Source organism: Mauremys reevesii, linkage group 23 (assembly GCF_016161935.1).
Source record: "Mauremys reevesii isolate NIE-2019 linkage group 23, ASM1616193v1, whole genome shotgun sequence".
NCBI classification, from domain to species: domain Eukaryota; kingdom Metazoa; phylum Chordata; order Testudines; family Geoemydidae; genus Mauremys; species Mauremys reevesii.
Genome location: NC_052645.1, coordinates 1,628,052 through 1,633,222, shown reverse-complemented (window position 1 = coordinate 1,633,222; position 5,171 = coordinate 1,628,052). Strand labels below are relative to the sequence as shown.

The following is a 5,171-nucleotide window of genomic DNA, read 5'->3' as shown; positions in this document are numbered from 1 at the left end:
GGCCTATTGCTTCTCTGCCTGGGAGGTTTTTGCAGCAGTTGCACACAAAAAGGACGTCATTGTGAGCGGCCCATGAAGACAAGACTTGCTTTTGCCTGCCTTGCTCAGCTTGACTTGCTGCCTCACCCCGTTCCTGCCCTAGTGCCCGTGTTGACCTGGTGGTGGAAGGGGACTGGGGGCCAGTGGCGCGGGGAGGAAGTTGAGCTGGACCCTGAGCTAGACTAGACCCTGGCAGTGAGAGTCTGGCCACCACTTGCCACCCCACCCTGTTGTCCTGGCTTCCCCCACTGGCGTCATTTCGGGAGGGAAGTGGGGCTTCTGCCTCCCCTCCCCGATTTTCACACCACAGAGGAGTGCGAACAGGAAAACGAACGGCTGCTCCACACCCCCACAGGAGGAACCCGACGCCCTTAGCTGTGGGGAGTAAGAAGTGGCTGTTGGATGACAGGGCCTGTCCCCGAGGAGCTGGAACAGCAGCTGCCGCCTCCCCCTTGGCTCCAGGCTGTGGGAAATGCTCATTGCCTGGCTGCATGGGCGGCTGCTGCTCCGTGCTCTGGAGAGCGTCTGTATTGCTCTGTCAACCCCCCGTCTTCACTGAGCCAGTCTGGTAAGGTCCCAAGTGCCCCCTCCGGCCTGGCAGCTGAGAGTCTGTGCAGACATCAGCCCCCCTGCCAGCCCCACAGGCAGCAGCAGCACCAGCCCCCCATCACCACAGGGGCACTCAATGCACTTCCTGTGGGGAAATGGCTCCTAGGCGTCCAGCTGCTAGAGTGAGAGCCAGGGGAGAGCAGTGTCTGGCTCACCGTGGGGGAGAGAAGAGACCTGGTGAGTGCGGATCTCCCTCAGCCTCCCTCGCAATGCTGGTCAGTTTTATTGTCACTGTGATAGTCGGTGCTTCCCTTCAGGGCCGGCCCTAGAGGGATCCGGGGTATGGGACAAATCCCCCCTTTCCTCCCCAGGCCCTGCCCCCCACTCCACCCTTTCCCCCAAGCCCCCACCCCTCTCCCACCTCTTCCCGCCCTGCACCTTCCTGCCCCATTCCTTTCCCTCTCCCACTCTCCCTGCTCCTCCCCCTCCCTCCCAGTGCCTCGTGCACCCCACTGAACAGCTGATCACTGGCAAGTGTGAGGAGCTTGTCAGCAAGGCCCGTAGTGGGTGGGGGGAGCTGGCTGCCAGTGGGCACTGAGCACCTTTTTTTCTCTGTTGGTTCTGCAGCCCCGTAGCTCCCATGGAGTCACTGACTTGGCTCCTTTCACACTCTAGAGAGAGGAGCAGAACCGGGGCTATGGCTGATCTATGGGGCACCAGGTGAGTGGCAGAGGCTTCAGGTGCTGAGAGTTTGCCCAACCCCTCAACAACACAGTGTGAGGTGGTGTCCCAGGGATCTCGATGAAAGGAGCAGAACAGAATTTACTTGGGGTGGGGAGAGAATTGAGAGTGTCTTAGGGGGTTATACAGAGGTATTGCCCGGGTGAGAGACTGGCTAAAATGCAGGCCTTGCTGTGAGCAGGATTTGAACCTGCACAGGGAAACCCTATTGGATTTCAAATCCAACGCCTTAACCACTCGGCCATCACAGCTGTGAGCACAAAACTGCCCCAATGCCAGAGAAATTGGTAAATAATCCCAATGCCCAGGTGTGAAGTCATCTGAACTACAGGATTCCCACAGCAAACCTGGCTCCCAAAGCACAGGGGGGATTTGGGGTTTGTTCTGTGTACTTAGCCAGGTGCCACAGAAGTCTTTGCTGCTTTTACAAATCCAGACTAACACGGCCCCTCTGATACTCCTAGTGACACTCTCCAATGGATCCCCATCCTCCACCCACCTTGAGCTAGGTAGGAGCGGATCATCATTATCCCTACTTGAGAGAGGGAGAAGCTGAGGCTGAGAAAGGAGAATTGACTTGTCTTAGGTCACACAGCCAGCCAGTGGCAGAGTTGGGAATAGGACCCAAGAGCCCTGATTTTGAAACTAACCATCAGATCGTGAATTTCAAACACTGAATGACCTGAATAAAGTGCTCTCAGATGAGCTCCAGACCAACAACAGTTCACAGTAATTATTCAGCAAGTATTTGAGGAGAACTGCAATGTTAGAGAGAATCATGAACTGCTCAGAGACAATTAATGCAGAGAAGCAGCAAAATTTATCAAACATAGCAGGGGTGGCTCTACCTTTTTGGCCGTCCCAAGCAGTCATGCGCGGGAGGCGCCGCGAGAGCAGCGGACTTCCCGCGGGCATGACTGCAGAGGGACCGCTGGTCCCGCGTGGCTCGGCTGGACCTCCCGTGGCTGCGGACGGTTCGCGGGTCCGGTGGCTCCGCTTGAGCTGCCGCAGTCATGCCTGCGGGAGGTCCAGCCGAGCCGCGGGACGAGCGCCCCCTCCTCAGTCATGCCTGCGGCAGGTCCGGTCCTCCCGGGGCTCCGGTGGACCTCCCGCAGGCATGACTGCGGCAGGTCCGCCGGCCCAGCATGCCGCCCCACCTCCCGGCGGCAGGGGACGGGCCGCTCCTCAGCTCGCAGCGGCAGGATGAGCTGGGGCCCCAGCCTTTTGCCGCCCCCTAGATTTTGCCGACCTAGGAACCAGCTTGTTTTGCTGGTGCCTAGAGCCGCCCCTGAAACATAGAACTGGTTCTGACTTATTTCCTTGGTCTTAAAAGAGAACAACAAGGACCCGAGTCTCCTCCCTGTCAATAACCCCCTGCTCAGCCAGGGCCAGCTCCAGACCCCAGTGTGCCAAGCGCGCGCTTGGGGCGGCATTTTGCCGGCAGGGCGGCAGGCGGCTCCGGCGGACCTTTCACAGTCATGCCTGCGGGAGGTCCACCGGAGCCCTGGGACCAGCAGACCCTCCGCAGGCACGTCTGCAAGAGGTACCCTGGAGCCTCGGGACCGGCGACCGGCAGCGCGCCCCCAGCGGCACGCCGGCCTGCTTGGGGCAGCCAAAATCCTAGAGCCACCCCTGTGCTCAGCAAATCAGGGTAGAGATTGAGGACGAGAAGCTGAGGGTTCTCACCAGAGAGCCCAAAGGATGGCCCAGGTCACCAGTGGGGATCACTGCCCGAGCACTATTTCAGCCCCACATTTTTGGGTGGACCTCCCAGAGTGGGAGCTGCTGAGCACTCATCCGCAACACACACACAGACACACACACACACACACAACTCCTGATGTTGGGAGGGGAACAGGAGAAAGGACAAAAGAAGCAAGAGACAAAGAGAAAGGAGGAAGGGATGGATGGAGGAAAAGGTGAAACAAAAAGGACAAACCCTAATGTCCCCAGTGATTCTAAGGGACAAAATCCCAGGTGCGGAATAAAATTCTGCCTCCTTAAGATCGTGTTTTCCGTGCCTAGAATTCAACTGTCACCAGATGGATCAGACTGAACAGGTTTCAAACCTCGAGGAGGCTCTTACCTTCTAAATAGGGACGTCTGTTTTCTAGTAAAATCAGGAAAAGGGAGGGAGAAAATTCAAAAGAGGTTCCTCCTGGCGCTCACGTCCATGAACCCGAATACTCTCTCAGTCCTCAAAGAGAGACCTGGAGAAGGAGACTTGCTGAAGCAAAGCCACAGGGTCTCTGAGGTTTCCCTGGCCCCTCACCCCTGTCCTGCCTGGTTGATGTCAGCATCTCTCTGTGAGGTCACCACCTCCCCACCACCTTTGACCAATAGCCTGAGGTCCTGCAAAAGGCCTTTGTGATGTCACTGCCACACCCCTCCCTTGCTGTGCTAATGTCCTGCCCCTGGCCAGGCACTTTGGAGGTTTGAGCTACTCCCTGTGGTCACCCCACTCAAGGAGCGTTCGTTCTAGGCAGCAAGCCGGTAGTTTTGGATCATCGGCACATTTTGTCAGCTCACTGTTTAGCAGGTCGTTTATGAATATGTTGACTTATCCTGGTCCCAATACAGACACCACCAGTTACCTGTTTCCATCCTGAAAACTGACCATTTATTCCTACCCTTTGCTTCTTGTCTTTTAACCAGTTATTGATCCACGTGAGGATCTTCCGGAGGTGAAAGTAAGCCAGTATGTTACCGTATGGGGTACCGGCAAGAGCCGGTACGCTGTGCCAGCCCGGCCCGGCTTCCCCAGGCTGGTGATTTAAAGGGCCCAGGGCTCCCTGCAGTGGCCGGAGCCCTGGGCCCTTTAAATCTCCTCCCGATCCCCACTGCCGGAGCCCCAGGGAGCAAATCACTGCCGTGGGTGCTGCTCTCTCCCGCTCTGCGAACACAGAGCAGGGGCGGCAGAAGCTTCCTTACAGTGGGGGGGGGGGCACCGTTGTCCGAACTGTGGCACCCCCATGACACCCCTTCCCTAAGGACCCCCACTCACACCACCTCTCCCCCTGAGGCCACACCCACAGACGCCTCTTCCCCAAGACTGCAACCTCCCCCCCCCATCATTTGTCCTAACAGCCAGTAAAGAGTGGTGGGACCATGGCTCTCAATGCCCCTGAGGCATTGCAAACCCTTCCCAAAGCACCCTGCAGCCAGCTGCACAGTGGGATAGCTACCCACAGTGCACTGCTCTCTGTGGTGATCCAAGAGATGCTAGCATGGATGTGCTCTGGTGACACAGGGGAATAGGGTGGACATGCAACAGCTGTTCAATTAAAACACTTTAACTTAAGCCACATTATTCTTTCATGTAGACATAACTGAAGAGTGAGACAAGACCCAGCTCCATTGAAACTAAAGAACCACAACTTCCTGCGTAGTTGGCAGGATTTGAACCTGTGCAGGGAGACCCCAATGGATTTCTAGTCCATCGCCTTAACCACTCGGCCACAACTACTTGCTTGATATGTGGCTTTCACTGCACTCTAGTTCTGTTCTCACTGAGTGATCAACTCCAGTTGTTTCCTGAGACCAGCTTCCACAACACACACACTGCTGTGCCCTTGTGTAAGTGTGTCCATGGCTGAACTGTAAGAATTCCTGCTCCTTTCCCGTCTGGCTAGAGCACGAGGAGAGTGTGTTTGTAGTTAATGATGTTGCTGTAGATTTTTGGCCATATCCTGCCTCGATTATTCAGACAGTCCCTTTCCCGTCATATCCCCAGTACATCAGTGATTGTGATAGCAGGGGGCAGGTTTTCTCTGGGGCACTGAGCTTTGCCAGGGGGTTGATGGCTCCTTTCTTTCCTCACCCTGGAGTAAACTCGCTTTTTA

General features: G+C 56.4%; 2 non-coding genes across 2 annotated transcripts; both read right to left on the bottom strand.

Moving 5' to 3' along the window:
- Positions 1-1,498: 1,498 nt before the first annotated feature.
- Positions 1,499-1,580, bottom strand: TRNAS-UGA. The gene has a single exon. It is a non-coding gene; the product is annotated as a tRNA-Ser (tRNA).
- Positions 1,581-4,713: 3,133 nt separating this feature from the next.
- On the bottom strand, positions 4,714-4,795 carry TRNAS-AGA. Its single transcript has one exon. It is a non-coding gene; the product is annotated as a tRNA-Ser (tRNA).
- Positions 4,796-5,171: the final 376 nt, after the last annotated feature.